This window comes from Rhinatrema bivittatum, chromosome 13 (genome assembly GCF_901001135.1).
Source record: "Rhinatrema bivittatum chromosome 13, aRhiBiv1.1, whole genome shotgun sequence".
NCBI lineage: Eukaryota > Metazoa > Chordata > Amphibia > Gymnophiona > Rhinatrematidae > Rhinatrema > Rhinatrema bivittatum.
The window spans coordinates 15,281,806-15,296,120 of record NC_042627.1 but is presented as its reverse complement, the minus strand read 5'-3'; the positions used below and the strand labels follow the sequence as shown (position 1 = coordinate 15,296,120).

The following is a 14,315-nucleotide window of genomic DNA, read 5'->3' as shown; positions in this document are numbered from 1 at the left end:
CAAAAACTATTGAAAGATAAGAACATAAGAGCATGCCATGCTGGGTCAGACCAAGGGTCCATCAAGCCCAGCATCCTGTTTCCAACAGTGGCCAATCCAGGCCACAAGAACCTGGCAAGTACCCATATGGGGATCACATAGGCCCCCTTCTTTAACAGCTAACAAGCCTGGCTTTAGAGAAAGGAAATACCGAGGCATGCACCAGCTGTAATTAAAACAGCACTTTATAGCAGACAAGGTAGCTGCAGCCAGATTCAAGTTGGAGCAGCCCAGGAGCTGAGCACCCCAGGAAGGCTCCTCATGCTCTGGACTTCCTTTCAGAGAGTCAAACCTGAGGAGCTGCGTGCAGTGATTTATGTCTGGTATTATTCAAGTACAGTGAAAGCCTTTGTCTTTTTTTTCTCTTTGTTTCTATCAAGGACAGCTTTTTCTTCTATGCTAATATCTGGCTAGGTAGGTGTTCTTACCTGGCTGGAAGCTGGGACTGCCCAGTTTTAGAGTGCAAGTACAACCCTTAGCACTAAAGAGCATCAGGGCAATATGCCACTATAAGGCCACGTAGCATGACCGCTACATGCCTCAGCTACGTGGAGCCACTCTGCCGCCTTGCTGATTTACACACTTGGAGCCTGATTCATCAAGGCATTTCCCCTAGAAACGCAGAATGGTAGAAATGCTTTAGTAAATTAGGCCCTTGGTTTGTTCTATCAAACTGCAGAGGAGCAAGGGGGAAAAATAAACGAGGATTGACAAGGCAGATTTGTAAGAGTCGGAGAAAGGGAGGGAGAGAGAACAGGATGAGAGCTGACGGGCGAGCGACCTTATCCCCCCCCATCCCGTCCACTGGGCCTGCTGTGCGCTGTTGCTGTCTTTATCTGCTGCGGCTGTGGTGATGTCCCCGCTCAAGTACCAGAGACAGCGGCATCAGCGGGGCAGTGATGAGCAGGTGGAATTCCTACCATAAGCAAGGCAGACGCAGGTGGGATTGCTTCCATCCATCACGCCATCGCTGCAAAATCAGCAGACAGCGAGAGGAAAGCGAAATGATGAGGCAGAGAGGAGACAAGGAAGAGAAAGGGAAGAGAACATATTTTCCGTTCTAAATTTGCCCAACCATATAACGATCAAAAACAATACATGATGGTGCAATGAAATCTCAAAGTGTCCAAAGTCTTTTAGCTTTAAAAGATATTTATTTATAACTGCACAGATGGTACGGTAAATGCCTCAGGAACACCTATTCTTAATGTGTGGAAAGGTGCACGTGTTGTGAAAGAAGACATTTATTTCAGGCAGCTGCAGATCCACCCATGCAGATTCAGCCAGTCTATCGGTGTAATTCTCGTTTTTACCCCTGTAGATCCTGACCGAGCCTTTGGGAATTTGCCTTTAAAAGTACCTCCAATTAAAAGTCAGAAACAGATTTACTAAATCTAAGGTTTCTTCTACGTACAAAGGATTTGGCAAATTGAAGTCCTCCCAGGACTTTATTGAAAACATCCCTCTTCAACCAACTCACTTCACTGTGGTATTTGAAGGCAGGGGGTCATAGTCCTGAGGCTTAGTCTGTTCATAGTCCCAAACAATCCCAAGGTGCTGGGGGGGAGAATAGACCTCTGGGCCCCAAGGCATAGTGGGTGAACCTCTTCTGTGGGTGTCATTCCCAGTAAGTGCAGTGTGGAAGGAGGTAAATGCCAAATAACCAGACAGGACACTCTAACTGGATGTTCCAGTTTAAACTTTACTGCGGCAGATCTTCAATTTTAATCATTTTGGTATCGTACACACTCGCCCTTTGATACATCCATTTCTCAACTCAGTTTTTCCAAATTCTCTTTGTCCTTGCAGGATTTGATGTCCTAAAAAATGATCTCATCCTCCAGAGCATGGGAAAGTGAAAATGGGCCTGGGCATTCTAGATGTGAGTGGAAATCTCTTCCCAACAAATACTTGAGGTCCAAAGGTTCGCCAGTACTTCACAGCTCCCAATCTTTTTCTCTTGTCTCAGAGTGAAGAATCCAGTGGGTGTCTCAGGATGAAAAAAATACTCTTACTCTTACTTCTCCTCTCCAGAATAGCTCCTACTTCTCCAAACTGTAACTAGGAATGTCAACATGATCTCGGAATCTGCCTGCACTTCACAGGCAGGAGTCTACTACTTCAGCCATCACACAGGGAGTGCTGTAACAAAGTGGTATATTCCCTATCAACATTCTCTACCCAAGGTCTTCACTAGGGCCATCTAGTGGAGATCCCAAGGGTGTCACCCCAACTAGGACAAATCAAAATGCAAGGAATTGTGTTTTGCACCTCTAAAAAACATCTAAGAAGGTAGCAGGCTTGATGTTACCTGGGTTACCATTAAACATGGTCCCCCAGTGGTTGTATGCAGGAAATACAACACGTCTGGCACTTATCACAAAGTCTGAAAAGACTATTGTGCTAACTTAGCTCTTTGCATAGGTAATTAGCACAAACTGTCAATTAGCATAAACCACACCCCTTTTGCTATCATATGCAATACTTATTGCATTTTGATAAATCCAGGCCTAAGTTGTCCCTGAGGCAACAGAGGGGAAAGTGATTTGCCCAAGTTCACAAGGCACTACAGCAGGACTTGAACCCTGGTCTCCTGGCTCATGGCCCACTGCTCTAACCACTAGGCTACTCCTCCAGTCCACTAGGCTACTCCTCCAGTGCACACTGCAGTCCTGATGACCATAGTCATCTGCTATGCACTTTCCTATATTGCTGCTTTCATTAATCTCTTTCATATCTCTCTACCTGCTCACTCCGACCTGGATCTTCACATAGGTAACTTATCTGCTGGTAACTTATTCCCGGTAACTTATCTGCCCTAAAGTTTTGTGATTTTTTTCCTAAATGTTTAAGAAGTAACTTCTTATTCCGATGCTAACACTACGTTCATCTATCTGTTACATTGTAAACCGATGCGATGTGCATACGAACCTCGGTATATAAAAACAATAAATAAATAAATAGGCAATGTAGGCAACTGCCTAGGGCAACAACACTTTAAGATGCCACTTAATCTTGACGCTTACACTAGCCCAGAGCACAAAGTGCACTGGCTAAGATCCAGGTGGAGCCTAGCTGCAATTTAAACAAATGATCAGCACGGGCTCGTGAGCCCCTCTCCATCACGGAAGTCGCCCCAAGCGCTGTATTCACAGTTCTGAAGCAGTTCAGAGTCCGGTCCTTACAATCCGGTCCTTACACTCCAGAGACCAGTGCTGATCCCAAACCTTGCGCTGAAATAACCCACGGACACCTCCCCCAGTTTCTCTGCACAACTTCCAAACTCATTCACATTGCAACACAACTCCTGCTGCTTATCCTGTTTTCTTTGGTGAAAGCAGATGGAGGCTTCCGGTTGACTTCTTTGTGCTCTCACACCAACCGACTTGCAATCCACCAAATCCTCTCCTCTCACGTTTGTAATTCACACTCCAGAGTGTAAATCTACCTCAGGAGGAAGCACTAGATGCTTCTCCTCCAACTCTCTTTGGCATTGACCCTCCAGAGCCTCCTGTCCTGACCCCTCCATCAGTCGACCAGCCCCTTACCCATGTGCTCGCACCCCTTTTATACTGCGCCACACTCACGCAGCCACTGGCTACCACTTCACAAGCCACTCACCCACTCCTACCGGGCCCATCCCCTGAACAAACGCTAGAACCCTTCCCGCATTATAGAATAAGGTAACCTTTTAACCTTTTGGAACAACCCCCCTCCCAGGGGCAAGGGCTGCCACAACTCACCTCCCCTGGAAGCCGCTCATTTCTTGTAACCTCGGGATGACCCCTTTCAACCAAGACGTTCCTGTTATAAAGTGCAGCACAAACTTTAACTGTGAGCCCTCGTAAAATGCAGGATTAAAAACCAGGCCATGCAGTGGCACCCGGCCATATGTACACAGTACATGTGTGTGGGTTATTCGGGAGGGGAGTGGGGAAAGGAAGAAAGGGGGAAGGGCAGTCATAAAGACTGGAAAAACTAGGAACCATCCAGGAAGAGGAAGGCAGAAGAAGGAGGGGGGGGGGGGGGGTCCTCCTGCTCACGCCCCCCCTTCCAACTGCTTCCGTCCCCAAATCATTTTCCGTACTGCAAGAGCTAAGAAACCGTGGCTCAGTGGCTCTGCTGTGCCTTGCCTTACAGTCTCGGCCATTGCTCCCTTGGTGGTCAGAGTTAAAGAGTCCGTGGTAGCAGAGGGAGCTGTGGTTTGGGCTGGCACTGCGCTGGACGGGCAGAGGTGGGAAGTTGTCAATACTGGGGGGGGGGGGGAAATGTTTGGGTAGGTAGGAATGAGCGCTTATGGGGAGTGGGGACAATAGCCCTGTCAGTTCAAGTTGTGATTGGCTTCTTAGACTAAAGGAGCAGGAGGAAACCACTGTGCCAAAAGAAACCCCTAAAGGGCCGTGGAAAACTATGAAAGGGAAGCTGCAGCAGCAGCAGTGATGCCAGGCCCTGGGGTCGGAGGAAAGTTACTTCCAGACCAGCCAGCGAGAGTGCAGCGACCCCTCTGCCCACTGTCCCGAGTCACCCTTTGGCCACCCTGCATGCCGGAGAGCATGCGCCCAGGGACTGAGAAAAAAAAAAGGCTCCCATCTCTTTCTCTCCCTCACAGACTTAATTGCTCACAGTCTTCTTGCACTAAGACGTTATGGCCCATATTTACTCTGCCAATGACTCCCTTCGGGATGGAGTTTAAAAAATAAAGCCTCTTGAATTACCGCAGTTGTTCTAGGTTGGTTTTTTTTTTTTTTGGTAGTTTTAGTGACCTTTTTTTTATACTTGAATAGTTTAAAAAGCCATATCAGCTCCGCTTGCAGTCACAGGTTGCATCTCAATGTACAGCAGGAAGCTAACCTTCTGTAAATCAGCTGTAGTACAGGCTCACCTTCTCTCCTAAAGGCCAAGAAAACCCACCTGCTTCCGATGGACAGATGTGTATCACTGCTGACCCCCAGGTGCCATAGTCCTGCAGCAGAATAACCGAACAAAAGCGAAGTAGAGGAAGCTGAAATGCTTGGCTGGGGCTGGTAGGGGTACCAGGTGGCTCCAGGTCTTCATCGGGAACAGGCCGAGCCAGTCCTGGTTTTCCTCCCTTGCATGCAGTGGAAATTCTGCTTTGCAAGCAGCCTCCCTTGAAGCGGCTGAAAGCCCGTGCGCTTACGGTCCTGTTTCAGGGAGGCATTAACGTGCGGAGATCCTGCTTTCAAAGGCAGGCGCGTTTATTTTCTTTACAGAAAGTCCACGTGTCTGCAACGAGAATCCACGGGGAAGTCTACGCGCACTCACTCTCTTTGCAATATGAAGTGCAGCCCGCAGGTGAAAAGTACCCGTGGAGTTTGCCCCCCCAAACCTCAAAAATTGCCTTCCCCAGGGAGGCTATGGCGCTCGTGAGCCCGTTTTCCCTTTGAAAATCTCACGCAGGCTGGAACCAGGGGAATCCTTTCCCTGCAGGGGGAAGAACACTCTGAAGATTTCAAGATGAAACCCTCCCCCACCACACCCAGCATTGCCCCCTTTTTCCCCACACAGGGAGCTGGGCGATGATTCAAAGGGAACCCCCCCCCCCCAGAAGTAAACTTCTACTACCTATGGAAATCTCTTTCCAAGTTACAGAGCAAAAATGAAAATAGTCATGTGGCAATGATTTTATTTTTTTTATTTTATTTAAAGCATTTGCTGTAGCTAAGATTTCCCTTGTGCAGTCATTCAGGTACAAAGTGTTCAGGCTGCTGCAGATCGGTGCAAACTGGATTTGCTAAGGATTTCCCCCTAAGCACAGAATGAGATGCAGTCCTAAAGTGCCTGGGCTCTCCTGTGCACTGCTGCTGCTCCTCTGAGGTTTCAGGCTCAAATACACTTCTGCAATATTATTCATAGCACCGGGCGCATCGCTGCAATATTATTCATAGCACATCGTACTGCCTGCCTGCTTCGGATGTGTAAGAACAGGGAGGTGAAAGGACGCGGGGATTTCAAAATCAGGGGTTCAGACCGAAGCAACGGGATTAGCCACGCCCACTGAGCTGGATCCTGTGCAGCTGCTGCCCAGACTTGTGACCAGGCTTGGTTATAATAAATGTCAGGCCAGGCAGCTGTAAAACTACTATTTTTCATTGATAAAGTTACAAGCGGAATACCCACTGCCGGCATAACAAGATTTCTCGCTTAGTGATTTTCAGATTCTCACCTTCACAAAGACCCAAAGGGCCACACCGGAAGTGGGAAAGACTTGAAGCTGGGTTGGCAAGACTCACACTTCTGCCACACGTTCTCCAAAGCCATTTGACAACTTTTAAAAGTTTCTTATGAAGGAGATTTGGCGGAGTAAAGTGAAAAGCATTAAGCTTCCACTGAACTGCATTGATGATATAAGGGACCTCTTAGAAAGGTGAAGTCCTATATAGATTTATCAAATACCCCACTGTTTGAATAGCTATATAGAGGGCAGTTTGTGGGACGTTCATAAAACCAGCAAAAGGTTTTCTGCTTTGATTGCTGTTAGCTGTAATCATTTGTTGCAATAAGTCTCTTTATCTATTTATTTTTATGTATGCATCTAAAATTCTTAAGATTCTTTACTTCCCTTAAAAAAACCACGTTGAAAACGGCATAATTATCCATAGTTCTGCCTGACACAGTGCCTGGACTGGAGCTGCTCTCTGCAATCTGCTCCATTTCTTTATTCTTGCTTTACAGTTATGGCATTTCTATCAACTGAAGGAACAAATGATTGGAAGGAATGCTTTTATCTTGACGGAGAGACCAGTAAGCAACCTCTTCATCAACCTAAATGTTTCTCTTGCTTAATTTCAGGAATTGCTAATAAATTGTATTCCTTGTAGTTCAAAAACAAGCTTATGATTTAAGTTTTAAACTAATCTTGGTTAAATACAAATTCTTATTTTTTATTCAGCCGTCTTGGCTAGAATCTTTTTTTTGTGAGTGCTTCTCAAGCAATTGATCCATTTGTTAGACTTCTACATGGCCTATGACACCAGATATTAAAGGAACAGACTCTAAATCAGGTTCCCTAGTTTGCCCATTCGGGGACAATGTCTACAAATTGAATATCCATTGTTCCTTGCAAGTAAGAAGATTCTCTCAGTCATAGCTTCACCAGTCTAAGCGAGCTTAATCAATAACCACCTATCAGATTTCCTCAAATATTCATGCTATAAAACATGAACTATTATAGGGGCCTCCATTTTAGCAGTAGGGACACAGGTTTTATATTCAGTTACTCGATCTTAAAATATGTTTGGTTCTTCCCACATAATATTTTTTACATGGCACTCTGCCATGCAGATAACACACGTTAATTTACATTTTTATTCCAGTTGATTGAAAAGGAATGACTCCCCCTTGATGACACATGGCAAATTACCACAAGGGTAATGTCTCTTGAAAGCCCCATGTGGCTGGATAGATAAAGTCAAGACTATCAGCAAAATAGACTTCACAGCTCTTTCCTTGGTATTAAGCCCCTGACAAAAAAACAATATTTGTGGAGTACGATCAAATATTCTATGAATGCCCAATACTGGACAGTGATCTGAATAATATTGCACACATCCGATAAGAGGGCAACCTACTGGAATATATATCTGAGAATCGGAAGTGTGTTTGGGAGAATTCTGTAGAATAAGATTGTGATTAGTACACAGACCTCTAGTATAGGCTTGCTTCACACATTGAGGATAACCCTGATCTAAAAAGTGCTTTTCCATACATTGAGCTTGATGTTTACATTCCATGGAGTCAGAAGAAAGGTATCTCAAGGTAAACTTCATCTTAATTGTGGTGGATGAAGACTTCAACAGATTATTTTTATCTGTACATTTACCATAAATGTTATGCTCCGCGGCCGTGGCGCCCCACGACCGCGTTTCCCTACCTGACTCTCAGCGCCGGGAAGGCTCCGACTCGCCAGTGCTGCCTGCTGCAGGGGAAGCCGTCCTGCTTTCCTCAGCGTCTCTCCTCCACCGGGAGATCAAGATGGCCGCCGCCATGAGATCCAAGATGGCCGCCGTCAACTCATTTGCATTTAAAGGGACCTGGTCCCTTTAACTGGACTCACCTGTTTCCAATGATCCAGAGCAGAGGAAGTATATAGGGAGGCTCCCTCTGCTCATTCCTTGATTTGGCAACGTCTCCTGTGAGCTTTGTCCAGTCTGCTTGCTTCAGTGAGTTCTTTGAGCTTGGCTTCTGCTTTGTCTTCCTGGTTCCTGACTTTGGATTGGCTTACGGTGATTCTCTGGTTCCTGACTTTGGATTGGCTTACGGTGATTCTCTGGTTCCTGACTTTGGATTGGCTTACGGTGATTCTCTGGTTCCTGACTTTGGATTGGCTTACGGTGATTCTCTGGTTCCTGACTTTGGATTGGCAAGCGGTGATTCTCTGGTTCCTGACTTTGGATTGGCTTATGGTGATTCTCTGGTTCCTGACTTTGGATTGGCTTATGGTGATTCTCTGGTTCCTGACTTCGGATTGGCAAGCGGTGATTCTCTGGTACATGACTTCGGACTGGTGAGTGATGACCCTCTGGCACTTGACCTAGGACTCCTTCAAGACTCCGTCTCCAAGGGCCCACCTAAGTCCCAGCGGCCCGGGTCCCTACGGGCTCCTCCTGGGGGGACCGCGGGCTTCCAGGGCGAAGCTCCAGTTGGCCTTTGCACTGTTGCTCTGACCTCCATAGGTCCACCTAAGTCCCAGCGGTCGGGTCCCTACGGGCTCCTCCCGGGGGGACCGCAGACCACAAGTGGTGAAGACACAGCGCCTCATCTCGTCTCTTCATCGCCTCTGCATTCGCCTCCGCGCCTCCAGTGCCAAGGGTCAGCTGGTCCCGCCTCCTGTTCTGCCTCGCCACCCGACAAGAGAGCCTACGGACCCTCCAAAAGGTACACCATCCTCTTGTCGGCCAAGGGTCCACAAGCCTGAGCATAACAATAAATGCAGGTAAAAATGTGATTGCCGTGTTTCTGTATAGCAATATCCAAAAAGGATAAGTGTTGTTGATAGTTTAAAGTAAATTTAATCCTGCTGATTTAACTAATTATGAAATAAAATTAAATCCTTCTTTGCTGTCTTCCACAGCAGGAATACAGTATCCTATATGCATCTCTTCCAACCGAGGATATTGCACATTCACTCATTGCTGTATGAATATTGTTGCTCAAAATGTGACATATAGATATGTGATGTTAGGGGTCATTGTGGCCCCCGTTGCTGTTCTTTGCATTTGTGAAAATAATTCTTCATCAGACCCCCAGTAAGTGTGACAAACAGCTAATTTTGCTATTTCTTTAATAAATTCTGTGGGAATTTGAGCTGCGATCGATCACTGTAAAAGTGTTTCCACTATAACTTTCACTATAACTTCCACTATAACTTTCTTTCTTGGTGTATACCAACATATGGTGCTTCTATATGTAACGGACCCTATGGCCACGTTATCCATTAAGCCCTGGGTATTTCAGTTTTCTGAAAACATTTTAGGTTAGTTTGGAGAAAAGGGGAGGAACCATTCGGTACAGCCCCTTCTGAAGGTGCTGGGATGGCTGTCCCCATGTGAGTTAATAAAATCAGCTTGAAGCATTGAGCTCTGGAGAAAGTGCAGCTCTGAGTTGGAGTTAGAAGGAAGTGTAGGAGGTTTTGCTTTCGTTAGTTTTTGGGTCTACCCTCGGACTCAGGTGGTATCTGCATGCTGTTCCTGGACAAGGTCGAGGGATCATCCTTTTCAGTCCACTAACTGGCTGGCTGGCTTGTTCTTGGGATACTTTTGGGGGATTTTGTAAAATTTTCTTGGTAGGAGCCTTGTGAGACACCTGAGCCTCTCTTGAGCATGGAGCAAGGGGGGAGCTCCATGTTTGGGGGCGCCCAGGGATAGGGAAGGCCCACCCTTCAGAGGTGGCGACCTGAAGGGAGGAGCAACTCTGGTGTTAAGATCAATTTTGGGGAAAGAGACATTTTGGTTAAAAGATCTGGCAGGAAGAGTTTTGCTGCCCGTCTTCCTGTCCTGAGAAGGAACATCAAGGGCTCTGTAATCCAGGGGACCCCTATCCAAATTGGGATTCGGGTGAGGAGAACTGTGAGTAAAACCAAATTTGAGGACCCCCACTTGGAGTCTTCACCCCTGGGAAGAGAGATAACTGGGAATACTGTGCAGAGACTGTGATAGATTTTTGCCCAGCTGGAAGGGGGTTTTCCGTCCCAACAAGGAAATCCCTCACACTTGGGAACCTCATTAATTCAAACCTTGGATAATGAGGGTTTCACTTGTCCTGGACCAATATAAAAAGATCCTTGTTCAGATAGAACTGTAATAGCCCCATGTGGAAACCATTGAAATTAAGTTGACTTGCGTTATTATTTCATCTGATTACCCATCAGTAAAAGCTTTGATTTTGGTCACTAAACCCAAAGTCTCCTGTGCCTTCTCTTGGGCACTTACAACATCCACAGTGTTGGGAAAAGTGAAACCCAAGTAAAGTCACCCCTGTCACGTTGGGCCCTGAAAGTAAACCTTTCCCTCCATCTACAAAGAATCCAGCCCAGGAGTAAGAGATTCAGTAAGAGAGTTAGCAGGTGAGTGGTTCCAGCCCTGCAGAGACTTAAAAACGTTCAGGGCCCCATCGGTGTGCAGTCCGCACCCAGGGATGTGGTTACATATACAAAATGTCACCATCCATGTATTATAAACTGTGTCATACAAAAAAAATGGATAAACCACTCCAAATGAAACAAAATATGCTGTAGAAAAAAAGGATCATCATAATAAGCACTACTGGTAATAATACCTTCATTGCTTTATAATTAATCATCGGTCCCCCCACATATTACTTTTTTTTTCTATTTTTTGATGCAAATAAAAATTATATTGTGTTAAACCAGTTTCTCAGAATCACTTATTTCATTGAAATGCGTCCCTGCAAATACATTTCTTTATTCTTGAAGTAGCTGCCCCTCCATTGATGATCACCCGACAGACACGCATTTTGAATTATGAACTTTACGTCAGGGGTATCTTTATCTGAATTCTTTACATTTTTAAGCTGTAGAAAAATCACATTGTCAGACTATATTGCAAAATCAATTTTCAGCTCAACAAACAAGCTGCCACACATACCGTCCATAGACAAGGAAAAGGGTAAACACCAAGTTTGAATCCCAGTGCCGGAAGTGCCCTCCAACACCAAAGATTATATATGTCCCTGATGGCTGTGACTGGTGTCACCGATCATAACATTTCTTAAAATGATGTCAGGAGTATTCCCAATGGAATGGCCACACAGAATTTGTTAAATAAGAGAGCACCGTTCTAATTCAGAATTTTAACCAATAGGAGTCACAGTATTAAGTTTAAAAAACCATTGCTGCTCCCGGAACGCAAGTTTGCAATGACTTCCCTGTTCATGCATCGATAATTGAATTTGGTCCATGACCCACCATTTTAATTCTGTAAATGTGTAGCTGGGTTTAAAACAGGTTTGGAGAAGTCGATAAACTGCTATTAATCAAGTTGACTTAATCCCGAATTTTAAAAGTCCTGCACATGTAAAATTCGGGGGTTATGCGCAGCAGCTAAAAGGGGTGGGCCAGGGAGGATTGGGGCGGGGGGCAGGCCAGGACGGCTGCTGGCGCGCGGAACTTATTCATCTATTTAGATGACGTAAGATATGAAATAAAGAAAAAAAAGATAGGGAAAGGGGTTTTAGGGGGAGGAGAGGAGAGGGGAAAAGGGAGGCAGAGCAGGAAATAGGGAACTGGAAATCGGCCAATCGCATTGCCGTGCGTATTTTTCTAAAATTCCCCCCCCCCCCCCACCCAGAAGAGGCCACCTGCCTGCACATGCGTGCACGGACATTAAAATCCAGCGTGCATGTGCGCGTGGGAACCGTATTTTATTGGCATGTCCATGCACACACGCCGGGAACTGCGCATACATGGACTGCGCGTGGATTTTTAAAATCGACCCCTTAGGGAATAGCCACTGCTATTACTGGGATCTATTTAATGTTTGGGTACTTGCCAGGTTCTTATGGCCTGGATTGGCCACTGTTGGAAACAGGATGCTGGGCTTGATGGACCCTCGGTCTGACCCAGAATGGCAACTTCTTATCTTCTTTGGGAAGCCCTGGTTTAACCACTATATTACAGTTCCAGAAAAATTGATACCACCTGAGAACTCACATCCTGTTTCGTATATGGATTATGTCTGCTTTCAAGGTGATATCATTTTTCATGTTATGACTTGGTCCACTTGAATCAATAACAAGTTCAGAACCCTTTGGATTCCCCCCCCCCCCCCCCCCCCCCACGCCCCCCTCACCTTAGGTGAAGATTGAGCAGCTGAAAAAGAAGCTATGTTTGTTTACAAAGATATCTCAGAAGTCTTTGAATATCTCCAGGCTGTTCCAGCTCATTTTCTTTTCTTAGCAATGTCTCTTTGAAAAATACACAAAGCAAAATAAATTAAAATGCAATACAATAAAATCTTCCAGCCCTAAATAACCTGACATGTGTAAGCACAACATCTAATTCAGACAGGACAACCTACTTCTCTCCCGTTCATACAATATACAAGGATGATGGGGGACACCATTTATTTTGTTCTGGATGTAGCCCCTGCACAATAGGACTAAATGTTACAGACCATTCCAGATAGCACTGGTGCAGTCTGTAGCAAATGAGTACATCTGCCTTTAAGAACATAAGAAATGCCATTTTGGGTCAGACCAAGCATCCAGGCTCGGCATTATCAGGTATGCAAACTGTGCAATTGCATAGGGCGGCCTACCCGGGGGTCTATTGGGTTGTATTGTTTGGAAACTTCTTTTATTTAGCAGTAGCAGCAACAACAACAACAATGCCCGTGAATGGGATCTGTAAATATCTTCTACTTCTGTAAATAAACACTGGAGTTTTGGAACCATGACTGGATTTTTGACTTGGTGCCAGTCTTGGCTTGGGGACAAGAAGGGGCTAAGAATGTCTTCCGGTTGCTTTGAGCCAGTTTCCCCAAGCAGGAGAGCACAGTAGAGCTCACCCCCATCCTCAGAGGGGCCTGGTTCACTTTTTCCAGTGACAGAATTCGCCTCCGGGCGATTGACCATCTTGAAAAAATACCCTCACCCAAATTGGGATGATCCCCTAGCATGAGGGTTACATGGACATTACTGTGTCCATGTGCTGATGTCACCTGGGGCCATGCTCTGCGTTTGCTGAAGACTTTCTGGCCATGCTGTTTGCTGCCACATGGAAGGCCTGAGCCCAGTTCCTGCCACTCAGGTAGGGTTGGCATTGGAGATGCTGTGGAGACAGCGTTCACAGCCCCTAGGATAGGGGGAGGGGAGTCTCAGCCATTGCACAACGGTGATGGGTATCGGCTGATTAAGTGCAATGACCCTTTGGGATGAATTACGCTCTATGGCCCTAGTTCTGAAACCTTTTGAGCCGGGATAAAGAGTTTAGGTAGTAGAGGGAGTGGGTGCGCTCCCTGTCTGACAGCTTCTCTACTGAGATTGCTGGAATAGCCAGTCTCCTGCTTCTTATAAAAGCAGTTTGCAGCATAGCTAAGTGTGGATTTTTGGTTAGCGAGAATAAGAGTATTGGCCCCTACTTGGGTCAATGCCCAGGGGAAGGGGGCCAGTGCCTACCTAGCGGCTAGTTCCCGTTCCTTTCGAGAGCTCTTTATTCTCTGTCTCCCTCGCCCCCCACCTCCAGGCCATCATCAGGAGCGCCAGCCTTCCAGAGCTGCAGCAGCCCTTGTGGGGCCTGAGAGAGAGCAAAGGCAGCAGGCCTGCTCCCTGTTGTTGCCACAGTCTTAGTCAGGCAACAGGCGGCGGCAGCAGCACGGGGTGGCTGCTTCGTTAATGGGGGGGGGGGGGGGAGTAAATTGCAAAACAGACACATAAGGCTAAAAATCGGCGGAAGCCGTGTCCATTAGTCCGCTTTGAGAATTAGCAGGTTCTCCGGCACCACGCACAGAGTTGCACGCAGAAAGTGCTCGCAGCCGGTGCAACTTTACGCCCATGGATCTTTGGGCGTTCTTTCGAAAATCAAACCTATGTGCATAAATGCTTTCCCTCGCCCCCAACTCTTCCCCTGGGAAGGCCTGTCGAGAGCGTGGGCACGTACCAGGGCACCCAGTTTTGATTATTTCCCCCTGGATGCACCGATCAATGCTTGCAGATTTTGTTTTGGCTGCTATTTTCATGCCCTGGACAAACTGGAACATTGGTGCAAATGAACTTGACCTTCAATGCCCTATATTCTGATT

General features: G+C 46.3%; 1 protein-coding gene across 1 annotated transcript in view; it reads right to left on the bottom strand.

Moving 5' to 3' along the window:
* CSPG4 (chondroitin sulfate proteoglycan 4) overlaps positions 1-8,041 on the bottom strand; it is a 214,637-nt gene extending 206,596 nt beyond the window's left edge. Inside the window, exon 1 of the mRNA XM_029574975.1 lies at positions 7,931-8,041. The gene's annotated coding sequence lies outside the window, so the exon portion shown is untranslated. The remainder of the gene's footprint in view (positions 1-7,930) is intronic.
* Positions 8,042-14,315: the final 6,274 nt, after the last annotated feature.